Raw genomic sequence first — 23,436 nt, 5'->3', positions numbered from 1 at the left:
GACACAGAATTATGCAGAAATAGTGTGTTTGGACCCCAAGAAGGTGAAGTGGGGCCGAGATATGCTGCAGAATCTTCATATGCACCAACTTGGCAATAAACAAACATAAGACATACTTCTTTCCCATCTATTATTCAAAACCTTGATTCTTAATTTAAAAAAATCATGATACCGTTCACAGACCCATGGATTTTGTAATGCATGTTGATAGCCACATTTTTATTGAAACTTTTGATTTTGAAAGCTAAAGAGGTTATGCAAAAGTTGGGGGGCGATGAAAATTTCTAGGGTGAGAAGAACACTGTATATTAACAGAGTTTTCATACAAATGTGGGATTATTATACATGTGATATTACAATATGTTTTAAACAAATGTACTTTATTTGTATTTTACATTGGAATATAGTTGATTTATAATGTGTTATTTTCAGGTGAACAGCTAAGTGATTCAGTTATACATATACATATATACATTCTCCAAAGACTATACTTTATTTTTTTAAAGAAGTTTTGGGTTCAGAGCAAAAGCGACCAAAATATAGAGTTCCCCAAAGCCCTCTCCCTGCACACCCAGTCTCACTTCCATCAACATTCTATACCAGTGTGATATGTTTATTGCAATCAGTGAACCAACTCTGATACATCATTATCCACCCAGGCAAGCAGGGTACACTCTTTGTGTTGTGTATTCTATAAGTTTTGGAAAATACATATAAAAGGACATATATCCATCGTTACAGTATCATACAGAGTAGTTTCACTGCATTGACAATGTGGTTTTTTTAATAAATTTCTACTGGGAATAATTTAATGTTTATAGACAAGTTAAGAAAAATATTCTTCATCCCATTTCCCCTAATGTTAACATCTTATATGGCCATGGCATATTCATCAAAACTTAGAAATTAGCATTGATATAATACTGCTAACTAATCTACTTACTTTATTTGAATTTCCCCAGTTTTCCCACTATAGTTCTTTCTGCCTGTTCATAGTCCTACCCAGGGTCCCACAATACATTTTGTTCTCATATCTCCTCAGTTGTTTTCTATCTGTGACAGTTTCTCAGCCTTTCCTAGTTTTTTATGACCTTGGCACTTTGAGGAGGACTGGTAAGGTACTTTGCAGAACGTTCCTCCATTGTGGTTTGCCTGATGGCTTCTAATGATAGACTGGAATACAATACCTTGTTATAGCAAATTATTTATATATTGATTGAAGTGAACAACAACAAAAAATTTCCCAGAGCCCTGCACAAACTAGGCATTGCCCTACTCAAGATGATTGCCTTCCAAAGCCCATGATCTGGACCACACACCTTTCCATGTAGTTTTCCAACCTGATTCCACCTACCCCAGTTCTATATAGACCGTTGACTTTAATCATAATGAGATGTCCTTTTCCACAATTGATTTCATATACACTGCCTTTCCCACCTGCAATGCTTGTCTTCCTTCTATCTATTGAGTCAGTGAACCATCCAGGCTTAAACACAGTTTGATGCCTCACCCTTTAGGAAACTTCCCCTGAATCTTCATCCAGCCCACCTTCACTTTGCATCTGGCTTATCATGCTCTTTCAGTCTTAAGAATCTTTGCTGCTTTCACCAGTTGTTACCTATTGCTTTGTTTTCCCAGTCAGATTACAAACAACTTGTGGACTGTTTTATTTTTATCCATCATCCACATCACTTAACTCAATAATGTCTAACAAAAATTCCATGAATAGCTGGAAAACAACTATTGAAAGAAGTAAGTGGTCTCATTTTTTTGGTGGGGGGAGGTAGGGAAGATTGAAAAACCTTTATTAGGAAAATCTTATTAGCAAAATTTTTATTAGTTAGCCCCACAGAATAATAAAAGCACCTATATTAATTTTAAAGGCTAACATCCATTTGCAGTAATGGAGAGAATATTTGCAAATAGAGAGCTCACTTGGCTTGGATTCTCTTTGAGACAGAATTGTTTGAGAAAAGCACTTTTATTCTGCTTAGCAAAAATGATCATAATGCCTAAAAAAGATTGTATTTTAGGAAAATGAAATATGATGTTCATATGATGTTCATTAATATCTTTAACCAATTCATTCTTTTTTTTTTTATTAAACTTTTTTTGTACTTGGAGTATAGCCAATTAACAATGTGATAGTTTCAGGTTGACAGCAAGGGGACTCAGCCATACATATACATATATCTATTCTCCCCCAAACTTACCTCCCATCCAGGCTGCCACATAACATTGAGCAGAGTTCCCTGAGCTATGCAGTAGGTACTTGTTGGTTGTCCATTTTAAATACACAGTGTATACTTTCCATCCCAAACTCCCTATCCCTACCCTCCATCCTTCCCCCCAGCAACCATAAATCCATTTCTCTAAATCTGTGAGTCTGTTTCTGTTTTGTAAATGAGTTCATTTGTATCGTGTCTTTTTAGCTTACACGTATAAGGGATGTCATACAATGTTTCTGCTTCTCTGACTTATTTCACTCATTATGACAATTTTTAACCTTCAAAAAACTATGCTGAAGTCATGTTAGTTTTTTTTTTTTAAAACGATTAATCCTAAATCAATTTTTATTATATTATACTGACTTCCTCTAGAGATTTTTGGTTTTTGCAGCACACAAGGGTAAAAGGTTGTTTAAATTTTCGTAAAGAAGAGTGATTTTTATTCATTTATTTTTATTCATTCATTTATTCATTCATTCAATAATTGTGAATGGAGTACTTACCATGAATTAGACACTGTGATGAGCACAAGTGAGATAAAGATAAAAGACTGGCCTTATTCTCAAAATGCTCATAGGCTACTTGGAGGAAAAGGAATCAGAAAACAAAACAGAAACACAGGGGAACCAAATTGAAGGTAAGGCAGGGAGGAAGGGGAAAATGACTGATAGTCATTCAATTTTTATTGTTTGGGGTTAAAATACAATTATAGAAATTTGTTTTGTTTTCTACCACCTGTAGTGGCCACAAGCCCTGAAACCTATGAGTGTACAAGACAACATTGCTAATCTTTTTCTTTTAAAATAAAGGTTAGTCCATACAGAGAATGGCTTCCCTGATAGCTCAGTTGGTAAAGAATCGACTTGCAATGTGGGAGACCTGGGTTCGATCCCTGGCTTGGGAAGACCTCCTGGAGAAGGGAAAGGCTACCCACTCCAGTATTCTGGCCTGGAGAATTCCATGGACTGTATAGTTCTTGGGGTCGCAAAGAGTCGGACACCACCGAGTGACTTTCACTTTCATACAGAGAATAAGAGAATTGGATAGAATTCAAACAGAAGTTAATTGCACCTGGAAATTTTATACTTATCCATTTCTTTTCTGTCTGGAACACTTTATAAGGTCATTCCTTTCATAATGGAATATTCACAAAATTAACTATAAACAGCTCATCAAAATTAGATAATTAGTTACAATACACTTTGATTATAATTACTCTTTGAGCCAAGCCTGCAGGCATGAGACTTGGTGTTATCAGTCACACAGCAGGGACAGGAAGCAGGGGTCAGTCCCTACTATTGTACTCACTGTAGGCACATCTCATTAGGCTTTTCTTTTAAAACCAGACCCTCAGGTGTGCCTTGCCTTTGGGTCAGCCTGTCATATCTAGTCTAGAGGTAGAAATGAGGTTGTGATTGAAGAACCAAGGCATTTTCTTCTGTTAAGGTACCAAAATCCCTGGATGATGAGCATCTTGGGAGACTTTTTTTTTTTTTTTTGCAAATAAAAATGAATATTTATTAAATCTCCAGATTAGGAATGCTTAATGGGAAAAGACAGGGGCGCGGGGGAAATCACATTTAAAAAGACCAATTTATTTGGTTACTTTAAGAAGAAAAACCCATAACCAAAATTTAAAGGCACATTCACACAACTGGAAATACAGAGGCCCAGAAACTGTACAGAGAAAATAGTGATCAAGGTCACTAAAAATCAAAAAATTCCAAGCTAAAATAGGACTCCTCATTTACCTATTGTTGTGAGGACTGAGTTTTTTGTCATTATTTCCTTGGTTTGTACTACTTAGCATTTTGGGAGACACTTTTTAACATATATTTTCCAATGTGAAAATTAAATTGAGTGGGGACTTCCCTGGCAGTCCAATGTTTAAGAATCCACCTTGCAATGCAGGAGTCTCAGGTTCCATCCCTGGTTGGAGAACTAAGATCTCACATACCTGAGGGCAACTAAGAGGAACACCACAACTACTGAGCCCAAGTGCTGCAACTAACACACCCAACACAACCAAATAAATAAATATAAATAAATAGAGTCATGTCAAAAAGAGAAAGGAAGTGTATATAAAGAGAAGAAAACTGGGGGAAGTGGACAAGTACCAAGGACCAACCTTAACTCCCCTGCTGCTACTGCTGCTGCTGCTAAGTCGCTTCAGTCGTGTCCGACTCTATGGGACCCCATAGACGGCAGCCCACCAGGCTCCTCTGTCCCTGGGATTCTCCAGGGAAGAACACCGGAGTGGGTTGCCATTTCCTTCTCCAGTGCATGAAAGTGCAAAGTGAAGTCGCTCAGTTGTGTCTGACTCTTCACGACCCCATGGACTGCAGCCTACCAGGCTCCTCTGTCCATGGGATTTTCCAGGTAAGAGTACTGGAGTGGGTCTTAACCCCCCTGCTGCTAAGTCGCTTCAGTCATGTCCGACTCTGTGCAACCCCATGGACTGCAGCCTACCAGGCTTCTCCGTCCATGGGATTCTCCAGGCAAGAACACTGGAGTGGGTTGCCATTTCCTTCTCCAGTGCAAGAAAGTGGAAAGTGAAAATGAAGTCGCTCAGTCGTGTCTGACTCTTAGCAACCCCATGGACTGCAGCCTACCAGGCTCCTCCATCCATGGGATTTTTCTGGGCAACAGTACTGGAGTGGGGTGCCATTGCCTTCTCCCTTAACACCCCTATTAGGGATCAAACCCGTGGCCCCTGCACTGAGAACTGAAGTCTTAATCACTGGACCTCCAGGGAATTTCCCAAAAGTAACTTTTAAAACACTCAGCCTTCTGATCCCTAAATTGAAATTGAAATTTGGTGTTGATGTATTTTATCTATGTCTTTGGATAAGACCATCAAGACAACATAATTACAGTTTATTTTTTTGTTTGTTTAAGAATCTGAAAAAATACATCTGAGTGAAGTGATTAACTCTTTGCTGAATTTTGATCAAATGTCCTCCAAAGTAAAAAGAAGGTCAAATTAAAAGCTGTCCTTAATTAAAATGAATGAATAGAATTGACTTAATAAAATTGTAATGTTGTTTAATGACTGTGGGAGATTGTGTTCAGGGCAGAAAACTGACATTTTGCCATAATCAATGCACATTTTATTAAAATCAATGTGGTCTATTACGTAACGCCTATTGAAAGAAACTTTAATAAAGTTCAATCTATAAAATATAACCAACTGTAACTCAATTGAAATTTAACATAATGGTGGCTACAGTGTCCGTGCAGCACGTCAGCACTTACTTATCCAGTGCTTACTAGGTGCTAGGAACTTAGAGAGTATTTACCAAAAGTCACTTTCCTTCCCTTAAGGCATGTAGCATGGAGTAAGTAGCTTAACATTTTGCATTAAATTCAAGTGAATGTAAATGTATAGTATTTCACTAGCATGTTAAAGAACTATTTCTGTTACATTTTAAATAAAACTTCACCTTGAAAAACATTTTTGAATGCTAATAGCTTTCCCAGTTCTAATAAGTGACTCCAGTGGTTAAGGTTTCAAGTTCAAAGGAAATTTTCAATATTGGGGAAAAAGGCTACTTATCCTTTGCAGTGTGTATAACTTTGTGTCTTTTGGGTTTTCCTCTCCTACAATAAAAATTAGGTTTCAAGTCAGGCATATTTTTCACTTTAGCTTCCACAAGGCTAAGGTACTAGACCTCAGGAACCAGGTCAGGGGTTTCAGCTTGTACTGTAAGTCTTACAAGTATCAAGATCTTATTTGATCTTGACTGTCCATTACAACTTCTATTTTCCTGATCCTAATTCTTGATTTTTATTCATATTGCACTTCATTCTACTACATTTGCTTTTAATGTAAGATGCTTCAAAACCATTAAGGAGCAAGGTGTTTGAATAAAGCAAAATGTAACTTTTTAAAAAAGATTTTTGGCCATTTGAGGGCTAAAACAATATCTTACTCATTTTCCTGAAGTTCTTCACTCAATTCTTGTCACACAGTAGATACTCTTTTAATTTTTTTTTATAAACAACAAGGTCCTACCTTACAGCACAGAGAAGTGTATTCAATATCCTGTGATAAACCATAATAGAAAAGAATATGAAGAAAAATGTATATGTGTAGCTGAATTACCTTGCTGTACAGCAGAAATTAACACATTGTAAATCAACTATACTTCAACAGAATTTTTAAATAAAAATAAATAAATTTTTAAATAAAATAAATAAGCTATAAGGATATATTTTACAGCACAGGGACTATAGCCAATATTTCACAATAACTATAAAAAAATTTATCTTAAATTCAGTAGATAACTTTATTCATTAGTTCAGCAAGTATATATACTGAGCACCTACTATATTCCAGGAATCTTGCTAAATGCTGAGGCTACCATTAGGAGTTACACAAGAGTTGTCAGAGCTGGCTAGTTGCTATAACAAAAACACTCCACATTTCAGAAGCCTTCAGCAAACACTGCTCATTACTCACTCATGGTGCAGCCCTGAGCTGGGGAGGGAGGCTCTTTGTTTCATTACAGAAACTTCACTGTTTTCAATATACAGTCCCCAATGTGGGCCTGGGTATCAAAATCCAGTAGGAAGATGAGAATGGGAGAAATTGTAGAGGTTCCTGTGAGAGAAGTTGGAAGGACTAGTTTCAAATAGCCAGCCTCTTCCACTCACATTCCAGTTGCCCGAATTCAATCCCAAACTCCCATCAAACTTCAGAAAGTATGTATTTATTAAAAGAGGCTGGGACAGGTTTTCCTGGATGAACAGGAGGAAAAAGACACTGGCTTGGTGAGCATTAAGCACTATACCCATCATGATCCACTCTTCTGGTTGCCATGAAGACCATTCATCCCCTCCACCAGAAGACAACACAAAAACCTACCAGGAATCGAACCCAGGTCCTCTGCATTGGCAAATGGATTCTTAGCCCCTGGACCACCAGAGAAGTTCCAGGCATAGGGTTTTTAAATTGAGAGGTGGATACTTTTTTCTTTTATTTTTTAATTTTTCCAAGATTGTAATTTAGTTGACAATAAACTGTCTTCAAAAATGCATTTAGATTCTGAATTATTCAATTCCTTTTGACCCATGTAGCTCTAACTACACCCAAAGTTCTTTCTGAGATTGTATCAACCCTGTCTTTTTTTTTTTTGTATTTTTAATTCCTTTGTTTTTTTTTTTTTTTTTTGAGGTATAATGACATATAACATAATGATTATGTGTATAACATAATGATTCGCTATTTCTCTATACTGCAAAATGATCATCACAATAAGTCTAATTAATATCCATCACCACACACAGTTACAGACTTTTTTTTCTTGTGATGCAAACTCAAGGTCCACTCTCTTAGCAACTTCTAAACATGCAATACAGTACAATTAACTATAGCCATTATACTATATATTACATCCCTATTACTAATTTGTTTCATAATTGGAAGTTTATACCTTTTGACTCACTTCACCATTTCACCCACCCCTCACCCCCCACCCCTGGCAACCACCAATCTGCTCTTGTATCCACAAGCTCTTAGGGGATTTGCAAGGAGGAGGGTATTCCCAATATACGTGAGATCTCAAACCTGTCACTCTTAGTCTGCCTTGGATGCTATAATAAGCATCATAGGTTGGGTGGCTTAAACAGCAAACAGTTTTATTTGCTGATCAAGTTGCCAGGTGATTTGATGCCTTCCTTCTTGCTGTGGCCTCCCATAATAAAGATGCTCTCTCATGTCTCTAGAGAGCAGCCCTCTGAGTTACAGGCAAATCTAAGTTCCTGATATGACTTCCCCAGGAGCCCTTGTGATCCCCAGTCTCCTCTGCCTCCTAGGAACTTCCCCTTACAAACTCCTTACATAAAATCCACTTGGAGCTTACTAGTACCTGGCAATTTTGTTTTCGATTGACCAAATCAGCCTTGGTTTAAGAATCAACTCCAAAGGGCTCCACCCAGAGACCCTCACAAGGCATGTTACTAGGGCCTGTCTCTCTCTGTCTGTACTCTGCCTTGACTTCACTTGGTGGACTCTTGAGGCATTCCAGATACTCCCTCCAGGATCTGTGATTAATAAACTTCTCTATTTCAATTTTCCTTGTGATCTGTTGTTGAAACCCAGCTTACCAACCAGCACCCTGTGCTCCATTTAATCGACTGTTAATTTGACAAATTCATAACACTCCAAAAAGTTGTACCTCCAAACACCATCACACTGGGGCCTGGCACTTCAACATTTGAATTTTAGGGATAAGGACATTCAGTCTATAATGTTTAGTTTCTATACTTCAAGGCCTCAAACCTCATGTGCTTGAGTGATATAGAAGGAGCTGAGAGCAGAGTTGATCAGACTGCCCAAATCAAATCAGATGTGAGTGCCACAGGAAGAGTCAGTGTTAAGCTCTTTGGGCTCTCCAGTCAGGCATAAACATGAAGAAGAAAGTTGGAATGGTGTTTAATGAGCCAACCCACAGCATCACCAGTGATACTAATCAACCACAGGCACCCAAGCAGAACAGATATTGTTAAAGTATTATTTTAGTCCAACTGAGTACTCTTTAACAAATTTCTCATCTAATTGAATCATCTTTTAAAATAAAATAATTGGGGAGGAGCTAAGATGGTGGAGGAGTAGGACGGGGAGAACACTTTCTCCCCCACAAATTCATCAAAAGAACACTTAAACATCGAGTAAATTCCACAAAACAACTTCTGAATGCCGGCAGAGGACATCAGGCACCCAGAAAAGCAACCCAAGTCTTCGAAAGGAGGTAGGAAAAAATATAAAAGACAAAAAAAGAGACAAAAGAGGGAGGGATGGAGTTCTGTCCCGGGAAGGGAGTCTTAAAAAGAGAGAAGTTTCCAAACACCAGGAAACCTTCTCAATCCAAATCTTTGCCGAACCTTGGAAGCACAGAGGGCAACATAACAGGGAGGAAAAATAAATAAACAATTAAAACCCACAGATTACGAGCCCTACGGTAACTCCCCCAGCGGAGAAGCAGCGCAGACGCCTGCACAGCCACTAGCAAGCGGGGGCTGGGCAGGGAGGCGCGGCGCGGGCTGCATCGCTTAGGATCTGGCCTGAATACCCCGAGTGCTATCTGAGCGAAATAATTTGGGCTAGCAAACCAGACTGTGGGATATCTACCACGCGAAAAGCCAGCCCTAACCTAAGACACCCCAGGCCCGCGCACGGAATAAAGGACTGAACAGAGATAGCCGGCTGCAGACCATCCCCCTCTGGTGACAGGCAGCCAGAGCCAGAAGGGGGCAATCGCAGCCCCAGAGAGATATTATCTGTAAAACTGTAAGCAGGCTTCTTTGCTAACTAAAACTTCTTGGGGGTCTGGACAGTCAACATCCGCCTGAGAAGGTGCAAAGGTTGTATACCTAGATAACTGAGCGGTGGGGAGGCGATAAGTCGCAGCAATCACGCTCGCCAAATACCTCATCACCTGAGCTGCTTGGACCTGGGAAGGGCACAAAACGCAGGCCCAACCGAGTCTGCGCCTCTGAGGACTACCCGAGTGCCTGAACCTGAGCGGCTTGGACCCGGGAGGTGCAGGCAGCCCAGGGCCAGTCACGGATGATTCCTGGGGGAGCAACCTAGAGCCTGAGCAGTGTGGGCAGGGAGGCTACACTTGCCATGAGCGGGGGCAGACCCAGTGTGGCTGCGGCACTTGCAAGCACACGCCAGTGTTATTTGTTTGCAGCGTCCCTCCCTCCCCACAGCGTGACTGAACAAGTGAGCCTAAAAAAAAAAGTGTCCTCCACCGTCCCCTTTGTGTCAGAGCGGAAACCAGACACTGAAGAGACCAGCAAACAGAAGAAGCTATAACAGAGGGAACCACCTTGGAAGCTACAGGCAATAGATTAAAACCCTGTGGTTAGTACCGTCTACATAGGAAGGAGCCTATAGATCTTGAGAAATATAAGTCGGATCAAGGAACTAGCCGAAAATGAACTGAACCCACAATACCCACAACAAAACCAGAGGAAGTCCTAGATATATTTTTACTATTTTTACGATCATTCTTTCTTTCTTTTTTTTTTAATTTTTAAAAAAATTTTAAGTCCTCTATTATTCCTTTAATTTTCACTTTTATAACCTACTATTACTTAGCAAAAAAAAAAAAAAGAACCTATTTTTTAAAGCAAACTTCATATATATTTTTTTTATAATTTTTTTGACCTTGTTTTTTTTTTTTTTCTTCTTTTCTTTAACATTGTATTTTTGAAATTCCAAACACTACTCTAGATTTTTAATTTTAGCTTTTTGGTATTTGTTATCAATTTTGTACCTTTTTTTTTTTTTTTATAATTTTTGTGACTTTTTTTTCTCTCTTTCTTTCTCTTCTTCTTTTATATAACATTGTATACCTGAAATTCCAAACTCTACTCTAGATTTTTAATTTATGCTTTTTGGTATTTGTTATCAATTTTGTACCTATATTTTCTTTATAATTTTTGCGACTTTGTTTTTGTTTTTGTTTGGTTTTTTCTCTCTTTCTTTTTCTTCTTCTTTTTTTCAACATTGTATTTTTGAAATTCCAAACTCTACTCTAGATTTTTAATTTTTGCTTTTATGTATTAGTTACCAATTTTGTACCTTTAAGAACTCAATCTTCAGTACCCATTTTTCACTAGGGAGCAAGATTACTGGCTTGACTGCTCTCTCTCCCTTTGGAATCTCCTTTTTCTCCACCAGGTTGCCTGTGTCTCCTCCCTAACCCCTCTCTACTCTACACAACTCTGCGAATTTCTGTGTGTTCCAGACGGTGGAGAACACTTAGGGAACTGATTACTGGCTGGATCTGTCTCCCTCCTTTTCATTCCCCCCTTTTATCCTCCTGGCCACCTCTGTCATCTTCCTCCTTCTTCTCTTCTCTGTATAACCCCGTGAACATCTCTGAGCGGTCCAGTTGTGGAGTGCACATAAGGAAGTGATTACCTGCTAGCCCACTCTCTCCTCTATTGATTCCACCTCATCTCATTCGGGTCACCTCTAACTCCCTCCTCCCTCTTCTCTTCTCCATGTAATGCTGTGAACCTCTCTGGGTGACCCTCACGGTGGAGAAACTTTTCAACTTTAATGTAGATGTTTTATCAATGGTGCTGTATAGAAGGAGAAGTTTTGAAACTACTGTAAAAATAAGACCAATAACTGGAAGCAGGAGGCTTAAGCCCACACCCTGACTCCAGGGAACTCCTGACTCTAAGGAACATTAATTGACGGGAGCTCATCAAACACCTCCATACCTACATTGAAACCAAGCACCACACAAGGGCCAACAAGTTCCAGGGCAAGACATACCAAGCAAATTCTCCAGCAACAAAGGAACACAGCCCTGAGATCCAAGATACAGGCTGCCCAAAGTCACCCCAAAACCACAGACATCTCATAACTCATTACTGGACACTTCATTGCACTCCAGAGAGAAGAAATACAGCTCCATCCACGAGAACACTGACACAAGCTTCCCTAACCAAGAAACCTTGACAAGCCACCTGTACAAACCCACACAGAGCGAGGAAATGCCACAATAAAGAAAACTCCACAAACTGCCAGAATACAGAAAGGACACCCCAAACTCAGCAATTTAAACAAGATGAAGAGACAGAGGAATACCGAGCAGATAAAGGAACAGGATAAATGCCCACCAAACCAAACAAAAGAAGAAGAGATAGGGAATCTACCTGATAAAGAATTCCGAATAATGATAGTGAAATTGATCCAAAATCTTGAAATTAAAATGGAATCACAGATAAATAGCCTGGAGACAAGGATTGAGAAGATGCAAGAAAGGTTTAACAAGGTCCTAGAAGAAATAAAAAAGAGTCAATATATAATGAATAATGCAATAAATGAAATTAAAAACACTCTGGAGGCAACAAATAGTAGAATAACAGAGGCAGAAGATAGGATTAGTGAATTAGAAGATAGAATGGTAGAAATAAATGAATCAGAGAGGAAAAAAGAAAAATGAATTAAAAGAAATGAGGACAATCTCAGAGACCTCCTGGACAATATTAAATGCTACAACATTCGAATCATAGGGGTCCCAGAAGAAGAAGACAAAAAGAAAGACCATGAGAAAATACTTGAGGAGATAATAGTTGAAAAGTTCCCTAAAATGGGGAAGGAAATAATCACTCAAGTCCAAAAAACCCAGAGAGTCCCAAACAGGATAAACCCAAGGCAAAACACCCCAAGACACATATTAATCAAACTAACAAAGATGAAACACAAAGAACAAATATTAAAAGCAGCAAGGGAAAAACAACAAATAACACACAAGGGAACGCCCATAAGGATAACAGCTGATCTTTCAATAGAAACTCTTCAAGCCAGGAGGGAATGGCAAGACATACTTAAAGTGATGAAAGAAAATAACCTACAGCCCAGATTATTGTACCCAGCAAGGATCTCATTCAAATACGAAGGAGAAATCAAAAGCTTTACAGACAAGCAAAAGCTGAGAGAATTCAGCACCACCAAACCAGCTCTCCAACAAATACTAAAGGATATTCTCTAGACAGGAAACAAAAACGGTGTATAAATTCGAACCCAAAACAATAAAGTAAATGGCAACGGGATCATACTTATCAGTAATTACCTTAAACGTAAATGGGTTGAATGCCCCAACCAAAAGACAAAGACTGGCTGAATGGATACAAAAACAAGACCCCTACATATGCTGTCTACAAGAGACCCACCTCAAAACAGGGGACACATACAGACTGAAAGTGAAGGGCTGGAAAAAGATTTTCCATGCAAATAGGGACCAAAAGAAAGCAGGAGTAGCAACACTCATATCAGATAAAATAGACTTTAAAACAAAGGCTGTGAAAAGAGACAAAGACGGTCACTACATAATGATCAAAGGATCAATCCAAGAAGAAGATATAACAATTATAAATATATATGCACCCAACACGGGAGCACCACAATATGTAAGACAAATGCTAACAAGTATGAAAGGAGAAATTAACAATAACACAATAATAGTGGGAGACTTTAATACCCCACTCACACCTATGGATAGATCAACTAAACAGAAAATTAACAAGGAAACACAAACTTTAAACGATACAATAGACCAGTTAGACCTAATTGATATCTATAGGACATTTCATCCCAAAACAATGAATTTCACCTTTTTCTCAAGCACACATGGAACCTTCTCCAGGATAGATCACATCCTGGGCCATAAATCTAGCCTTGGTAAATTCAAGAAAATTGAAATCATTCCAAGCATCTTTTCTGACCACAATGCAGTAAGATTAGATCTCAATTACAGAAGAAAAACTATTAAAAATTCCAACATATGGAGGCTGAACAACACGCTGCTGAATAACCAACAAATCACAGAAGAAATCAAAAAAGAAATCAAAATTTGCAGAGAAATGAATGAAAATGAAAACACAACAACCCAAAACCTGTGGGACATGGTAAAACCAGTCCTAAGGGAAAAGTTCATAGCAATGCAGGCATACCTCAAGAATCAAGAAAAAAGTCAAATAAATAACCTAACTCTACACCTAAAGCAACTAGAAAAGGAAGAAATGAAGAACCCCAGGGTTAGTAGAAGGAAAGAAATCTTAAAAATTAGGGCAGAAATAAATGCAAAAGAAACAAAAGAGACCATAGCAAAAATCAACAAAGCCAAAAGCTGGTTCTTTGAAAGGATAAATAAAATTGACAAACCATTAGCCAGACTCATCAAGAAACAAAGGGAGAAAAATCAAATCAATAAAATTAGAAATGAAAATGGAGAGATCACAACAGACAACACAGAAATACAAAGGATCATAAGAGACTACTATCAACAATTATATGCCAATAAAATGGACAACGTGGAAGAAATCGACAAATTCTTAGAAAAGTACAACTTTCCAAAACTCAACCAGGAAGAAATAGAAAATCTTAACAGACCCATCACAAGCATGGAAATTGAAACTGTAATCAAAAATCTTCCAGCAAACAAAAGCTCCGGTCCAGATGGCTTCACAGCTGAATTCTACCAAAAATTTAGAGAAGAGCTAACACCTATCCTACTCAAACTCTTCCAGAAAATTGCAGAGGAAGGTAAACTTCCAAACTCATTCTATGAGGCCACCATCACCCTAATACGAAAACCTGACAAAGATCCCACAAAAAAACGAAAACTACAGGCCAATATAACTGATGAACATAGATACAAAAATCCTTAACAAAATTCTAGCAATCAGAATCCAACAACACATTAAAAAGATCATACACCATGACCAAGTGGGCTTTATCCCAGGGATGCAAGGTTTCTTCAATATCCGCAAATTAATCAATGTAATACACCACATTAACAAATTGAAAAATAAAAGCCGTATGATTATCTCAATAGATGCAGAGAAAGCCTTTGACAAAATTCAACATCTATTTATGATAAGAACTCTCCAGAAAGCAGGAATAGAAGGAACATACCTCAACATAATAAAAGCTATATATGACAAACCCACAGCAAACATTATCCTCAATGGTGAAAAATTGAAAGCATTTCCTCTAAAGTCAGGAACAAGATAAGGGTGCCCACTTTCACCATTACTATTCCACATAGTTTTAGAAGTTTTGGCCACAGCAATCAGAGCAGAAAAAGAAATAAAAGGAATCCAAATTGGAAAAGAAGAAGTAAAACTCTCACTGTTTGCAGATGACATGATCCTCTACATAGAAAACCCTAAAGATTCCACTAGAAAATTACTAGAACTGATCAATGATTATAGTAAAGTTGCAGGATATAAAATCAACATACAGAAATCCCTTGCATTCCTATACACTAATAATGAGAAAACAGAAAGAGAAATTAAGGAAACAATTCCATTCACCATTGCAACGGAAAGAATAAAATACTTAGGAATATATCTACCTAAAGAAATTATATATAGAAAACCTATATATATATAAAAACTATATATATATAGTTTCTTTATATAGACCTATATATAGAAAACTATAAAACACTGGTGAAAGAAATCAAAGAGGACACTAATAGATGGAGAAATATACCATGTTCATGGATTGGAAGAATCAATATAGTGAAAATGAGTATACTACCCAAAGCAATTTATAGATTCAATGCAATCCCTATCAAGCTACCAACGGTATTCTTTACAGAGCTAGAACAAATAATTTCACAATTTGTATGGAGATACAAAAAACCTCGAATAGCCAAAGCAATCTTGAGAAAGAAGAATGGAACTGGAGGAATCAACCTACCTGACTTCAGGCTCTACTACAAAGCCACAGTCATCAAGACAGTATGGTACTGGCACAAAGACAGAAATATAAATCAATGGAACAAAATAGAAAGCCCAGAGATAAACCCACGCACCTATGGACACCTTATCTTTGACAAAGGAGGCAAGAATATACAATGGACTAAAGACAATCTCTTTAACAAGTGGTGCTGGGAAAACTGGTCAACCACGTGTAAAAGAATGAAACTAGAGCACTTTCTAACACCATACACAAAAATAAACTCAAAATGGATTAAAGATCTAAACATAAGACCAGAAACTATAAAACTCCTAGAGGAGAACATAGGCAAAACACTCTCTGACATACATCACAGCAGGATCCTCTATGACCCACCTCCCAGAATATTGGAAATAAAAGCAAAAATAAACAAATGGGACCTAATTAAACTTAAAAGCTTCTGCACAACAAAGAAAACTATTAGCAAGGTGAAAAGACAGCCTTCAGAATGGGAGAAAATAATAGCAAATGAAGCAACTGACAAACAACTAATCTCAAAAATATACAGGCAACTCCTACAGCTCAATTCCAGAAAATTGAACAACCCAATCAAAAACTGGGCCAAAGAACTAAATAGACATTTCTCCGAAGAAGACATACAGATGGCTAACAAACACATGAAAAGATGCTCAACATCACTCATTATCAGAGAAATGCAAATCAAAACCACAATGAGGTACCATTTCACACCAGTCAGAATGGCTGCAATCCAAAAGTCTACAAGCAATAAATGCTGGAGAGGGTGTGGAGAAAAGGGAACCCTCTTACACTGTTGGTGGGAATGCAAACTAGTACAGCCACTATGGAGAACAGTGTGGAGATTCCTTAAAAAACTGGAAATAGAACTGCCTTATGATCCAGGAATCCCACTGCTGGGCATACACACTGAGGAAACCAGAAGGGAAAGAAACACGTGTGCCCTGATGTTCATCGCAGCACTGTTTATAGTAGCCAGGACATGGAAGCAACCTAGATGTCCATCAGCAGATAAATGGATAAGAAAGCAGTGGTACATATACACAATGGAGTATTACTCAGCCATTAAAAAGAATACCTTTGAATCAGTTCTAATGAGGTGGATGAAACTGGAACCTGTTATACAGAGTGAAGTAAGCCAGAAAGAAAAACACCAATAGAGTATACTAACACATATATATGGAATTTAGAAAGATGGTAACAATAACCCTGTATATGAGACAGCAAAAGAGACACTGATGTATAGAACAGTCTTATGGACTCTGTGGGAGAGGGAGAGGGTGGGAAGGTTTGGGAGAATGGCATTGAAACGTGTAATATCATATAAGAAACGATTCGCCAGTCCAGGTTCAATGCACGATACTGGATGCTTGGGGCTGGTGCACTGGGACGACCCAGAGGGATGGTATGGGAAGGGAGGAGGGAGGAGGGTTCAGGACGGGGAACACATGTATACCTGTGGTGGATTCATTTCAATATTTGGCAAAACCAATACAATATTGTAAAGTTTAAAAATAAAATTTAAAAAAAATAAAATAAAATAATTGGATGAATTTCACAGAAAAAAATCTAGATGCCAAAATTTGGCTTATGGGCTTCCCACCCCCATGTCTTGCTCAAATGGTACCTTTTTCTGAAATGTCTTCCCCATCTTTTCTGACAAACATCTGCTAATGTTCCCAGTCATCTTTTCTCTGAAATCTTTTCTGATATAGACCATCCTCACCCACACATGGAAATGAAAACTCTCTGCTCTTTGCTCAGAAACTATGACTTCTGGAATGCTCCTAAATTTTGTTGCATTTGTTTGTTTGTAGATGAATTTACTCTACTTCCAGCCCCCACTACCAGCCCCCAGAGCAAACACAGTATCTCATTCAATTCCCAGTCACCAGCATTTACTTAGAACGTGGTGTATTTAAGATGTCCTGTTAAATACGCTGGGCTTCCCTGGTGGCTCAAGAATCTACCTGCCAATTCAGGAGACTTGGGTTTGATCCCTGGATTGGGAAGATCCCCTGGAAAAGGAAATGGCCACCTACACCAGCATTCTTGCCTGGGAAATCCCATGGACAGAGGACCCTGGCAGTCCATGGGGTTGCAAAGGGTCAGACATGACTTAGCAACTGAGCATACATGCACACACATTAAACAGATTAAATAGTACGCTCCATACTACTCTTTGCCTGTAAGAAACTCTATCAAGAAACTAAGCATTCAGAGTGATATAAAAGTGATTTGTAATCTAAAACTCCAAGTTAGAAGATGAGTCCCTTGATGTTATCAGTTTAAAACCAGACATCTTCTAAAATGTGTGTCACTGTAAGGTGGCTGAACGCTTTCTCATGTGAGTTTACTGGCTGTGTGGTTTGTCTGGATTTTCTTATTCACCTGCATTTCCCTCATTCTCCAGGCTTAAGTCCAACCCCTGCAGACTGCCTCCCGCTCCTCCTGTATGAATCAAACTGGGGGCGCTCATCTTGTTGTCAGATTCGCCTGACAGATAGATTTGCTACAACAAATGAAAACACTAAATAAGCAGCTCCCATCTATTTTTTATGGCTGATATTCATCCCCAGCAAACAGCAAATGTTATCCCAGGATGAAAGCAACTATAATTCCTGAAGTTTTCATTTTGTGGTAAATCATAGTGAATATTTCCATTGTGAGACTTTTTTTAATGTAAAGCAATAGTTAAAATACATGTACCTGTATTTTAAAAATTCCTTAGGAAAGTATCACAACCAAGTTTGGATCCAGAAACAATTGCATCATATAAGGTTTAAAAATACCACCAGAAACATTTAACTTAATCTTATTTTCTAAATAAATATATAAGCATAGATACATATACAGACAGATGCAATCAAGAGTTCAAAATGCTTAATTACAGATGCTTCAGCTCCTATCCATACCAAACTTTCATTTTTTACCCATCTCCGAGGTCATCACTACAACTGGCAGCATTCCTGAACCTAAGATGTTATAGCAGCAGCTACTAGAGGCTCACAAACCCACCAGCCATCTAAAGTCTCCATACCTCCCTGGGGAAACTTGACCGGAGGGGCCAGGGTGAACGGAAAATAGCTTCTGGGAGACGAATAATGACAGTAAAAGCTAACAATTATTAAGTAATTTATATGCATTATCTCTTTTAATCTTCATGACTGCATTTGAAACAAGTACTCTGATTAGTACCACTTTAAAACAAAGGTTCGTCTAGTCAAGGCTATGGTTTTTCCAGTGGTCATGTATGGATGTGAGAGTTGGACTGTGAAGAAGGCTGAGCGCTGAAGAATTGATGCTTTTGAACTGTGGTGTTGGAGAAGACTCTTGAGAGTCCCTTGGACTGCAAGGCGATCCAACCAGTCCATTCTGAAGGAGATCAGCCCTGGGATTTCTTTGGAAGGAATGATGCTAAAGCTGAAACTCCAGTACTTTGGCCACCTCATGCAAAGAGTTGACTCATTGGAAAAGACTCTGATGCTAGGAGGGATTGGGGGCAGGAGGAGAAGGGGATGACAGAGGATGAGATGGCTGGATGGCATCACTGACTCAATGGATGTGAGTCTGGGTGAACTCCGGGAGTTGGTGATGAACAGGGAGGCCTGGCGTGCTGCAATTCATGGGGTCGCAAAGAGTCGGACACAACTGAGCGACTGATCTGATCTGATCTGAGAGTACTTTGGCCACCTCATGCGAAGAGTTGACTCATTGGAAAAAAAACTCTGATGCTGGGAGGGATTGGGGGCAGGAGGAGAAGGGGACAACAGAGGATGAGATGGCTGGATGGCATCACCGACTCGATGGACGTGATTTTGAGTGAACTCCGGGAATTGGTGATGGACAGGGAGGCCTGGCGTGCTGCAATTCATGGGGTCACAAAGAGTCGGACATGACTGAGCAACTGAACTGAACTGAACTGAACTGATGGGAGAATCAAGGCTTAGAAAGATTGCCCCAAATCACATAGCTAGTAACTGACAGAGGACTTGAAAACAGTGGACTTTTCTTTCAATTTGAAGAGCAATACAAAGAAAGATAGTGAAATGGCATGTGTAATTTTCCTTCCTCATTTTTGAATTTGAATTAAGAGATAGGAATATTATAAATCAACTATGCTTCAATTGAAATTTTAAATTAAAATAAAAGAGACAAGAGTAGCTAACAAGCATGTAAGCAGATTTTCTCCATAATGGTGCCATTTTTTCAGTTTTGGGGGATGTCCACCAAAGTTCTGTCTGATCATAATGTGCCTGAAAACCTGGCTGTGACATCCTTACTGATGAGGGAGTCTTGACTCAGTCTTTTCACCTGAGTTGGTTGTGACTGAAAATTTGCCACATGTCCAGCTTCTTTTAATTTCTCTCAACTCCACAGATTCTTAAAAAGGAAATAATGAGAAGATTGAAATTTCAATTTCATAAGCACCAAGTGTTCTGGTAATCAGTACAGGGACATTTGTATGGGCTATCTCATTTAATCTTTGCAATATCCACATATGCAAAAGTTTTAAAACCAGAGGTTAAATAAAGTATCTAAGGTCACAGAGGAATTTAGATAAGGAACCAAAATCTCAACAGATTTTGGACTGCCTGTACAATACAAGATGTCTTCAACTCCTACTCCTCAGATAAGAGTAATGCCAAAAACTTAGGCAAAAGTCTCAGCATTGTGCTTTTCAGCACTTCCTCACCATTTGTTTCCTGCTTTCTTTTTTAACTTGAAAACATCTTGCACAAATGCATCCTCTGATTTTTTTCTGAGGTGCTGAATAAACAGTTTTGGTGATGTGTGGCCGTGATTGCAAACTTGTCAGAATCCAATTATTAAACTGATACTTAGGTATTTATTGCTGTCATAAGAACTCTGAACAATGGTTTTGAAAAATTGCCCTGACTCATGGTTCATATCTGAGGCTTTATCAAATGCACATTTTTTAATATAATGTGGGTGCCAAGAGGTTACAGGCACATTGTGTTCATATGCAATAACACTCTGTAGTCCTGGAAATAAAACACTGGATTACTTTTAGGGAGAATTTCTTCCTGCTTATATTTCTCATTCTAAAACTATAAGTCATCTAAGAGAGGAACATGGCAGTTTCTAAATAGGAAAGACAGTTTAAGAACTTTGAGAAAATGGAAAAATGGTCAGTCAGACGTGGAGATAAGGATTCATACTGTACTACACATCACACAAATGCAAGGCATCATTTGTGTTCAGCAATTATTAATGGCATATTTGATTCCAATGAAGCTTTCCCTGAACTCACATCTAATTACTAGAACATCTACTGAGAAAATTTTGGATAATACATAGTATGCAAGATCATTTTTCTTTTCCTTTTTCAACATAAAATTCGTGGTGCTCAGAACCCTCCTGCTGTAGGAAATGTTTGTGCATGTGAGTGCTCAGTTGCTCAGTCACGTCCAACTCTGCAACCCTTTGGACTGCAGCCTGCCAGGCTCCTCTGACCATGGAATTCTCTAGGCAACAATACTAGAATGGGTTGCCATGCCCTCCTTCGGGGGATCTTCCCAACCCAGGGACTGAACCCATGTCTTTTATGCATTGGCAGGTGGGTTCTTTACCACTAGCACCACCTGGGAAGCCCCCTAGGAAATGTTTACAGGAAGCCAAAATGGTCATCATAAAAATTCAGATAAATTATGTATCTCCAAGCAATAAATTTACCTGTAGCTTCCTGAGTTGGGCTTCCGTTGTAGCTCAGCTGATAAAGAATCTACCCACACTGCGGGAGACTGGGATGGGAAGATTCCCTGGAGAAGGAAATGGCAACCCATTCCAGTATTCTTGCTGGAGAATCCCCATGGACAGAGGAGCCTGGCAGGTTACAGTACAGGGGGTCACAAAGAGTCAGACACGACTGAGTAACTAAGCACAGCACAGCACCTGAGTTACTCTCCCGAGTAAGCCTCAAAGGCAATTTCTAAAAATGACCCTCTGCATGTCCATTATTTCCTTCTTCTCAAGCATGACACCAGTTACTCGCAATTGCTAAGATGTTCAAGGGATGGGGTGAGATAAATGAACACCCCTTCTCTATCATTGATCAAGGTCTCTTCCCAGAGATTCCACTCTAATACCTCAGGAATCTATTACTGGCAGAAAACATGCCCTGGTCCACTCAGAATTTCAGAAATGGAGACAATGACATTTCAATTATTGCAAATTCTAGCACCCTAAGCTCAATGCCAGAGCTGGCTCTCTATCATCCATTTTCTTCTGGAAGCTCTAAAAGAGCTATAAAGTGGGAGCTCATTATTTAAACATCCCCACAAAAGCCTGATATCTGATGTATTCCTCAAGGAAGGAATAGAAAGATGGAACATCAGGTAGAGCTTGTTGACAATAATTAAACACCTATGAAGAAAGGTGATAGTCAATGGTTTATCAATAGTATAGATGAAGGAAATGGGAAAAAGGAAGTTACCAATACACACTGCACATCTATAATATACAGCTAGCCACTCACATCGGTGAGTGGGCATCCTCCAACCCAATGAGGGCCTGAATAGAACAAAAAGGCTTAAGAAGGTCAAGGTCATGCTCTCTTTGCTTGAGCTGAGACATGTTGTCTTCTTCTGTCTCCTGACATTGGAGTTCTAGTTTCTTGGGCCTTTAGACTTAGATCAGGACCTACAAATCCTAATTCTTAGGCCATCAGAATTGCCCTGAATTATACCATCAGCTTTCCTGGTTCTCTAGCTTGCACACAGCAGGTGGAGAGACTTCTCAGACTCCAATATCACATGAGATAGATAGATTGGTAGGTAGATATGGAAATTTATCATAGAAACAATATACAACATATTTTATGTTAAATAATAGTAATATTAATCAATAATATAATTAATTATATAAGCAATATTATATATTTGTTTTGTATATATATTTCTACACTTATGCTATTTTATACATAATATATTATACAATAATTAATTGTGGGTTATTAATATCAATATTTTATTAACATATAAACTATGTTGCCTATTATTCTTACAGTAAGTTGCCACTTGTATCTCCTCTTCTATTTTTCTGGAGAACCCTGATTAATCCAATGTCCTAACTGATTCAATGTATAATAGAGAAGCAGAAATATTGGCTGAATTGTTCAATTATTAATTATTAACAACAGGCAAGAAAGCCTCCTTCCTAAATATACATGCTCTTGATGAGGAAAAACCCACATTCAAGTCCTAGCTTCTCTATTTACCAGTTCTGAAAGTCAAGAGTTCCCATGTCATCAAGTTAAATGAGGAGAAAAGGACCACCTCGTAGAGGTCATCTTAGACAACAGATGAAAGCCCCGCTGAGGGGCTGGGAAGTCAAGCACTTTGTGGTTTGAACAAGGATGTGGAGGATGAGGATTTAGGCCAAGGGAGAGGATGTCAGACTTCCTTTTCACAACTGCCTTTCTGCAGCAAGACAAAATGAAAGATACAGGTGAGTCCACTGTACTGTTAACTAACAGATTCCAGACCCATTACAGCATCTTCTCTCTTCCCCAAAATGAGACAGCCTATTGATTCCGCTTTGAAAAATCAAGAACTCATTTCAAGGAACATAACTCGCTTTCCTTTGCACACAAAGAAGCAACACTAAAAAATAAAAATACCTATGCAACCCTCTAAAGCATCGATGCAAATGGGTTGAGGCAGTAAAAGTGACTGTTCCAGGATTCCATCTTTACAATAACCCTTCTCTCAGGGGCATCAATATTAATCAAGTCACACTTTCTAGAAGGGTGAATCGCTAAATCTGCAAAGCCCCCAGGGACAGCTCAACTGCAAGCCATTGACTCCAGGATCACACAGTAATGCTTAGCCCTCCTGGGTAGAAATCTTAGTGGATGCAAGTCCACACCTCCTGGCTGGCAGAGCCAGCTGTAGGGGGGTAGGGAAGAGTCAGGGAGAAAGGGCACTTGAGAAT

The sequence above is a fragment of the Bos taurus genome, chromosome 2 (genome assembly GCF_002263795.3).
Source record: "Bos taurus isolate L1 Dominette 01449 registration number 42190680 breed Hereford chromosome 2, ARS-UCD2.0, whole genome shotgun sequence".
NCBI classification, from domain to species: Eukaryota; Metazoa; Chordata; class Mammalia; order Artiodactyla; family Bovidae; genus Bos; species Bos taurus.
This window is presented reverse-complemented; position numbering follows the sequence as displayed.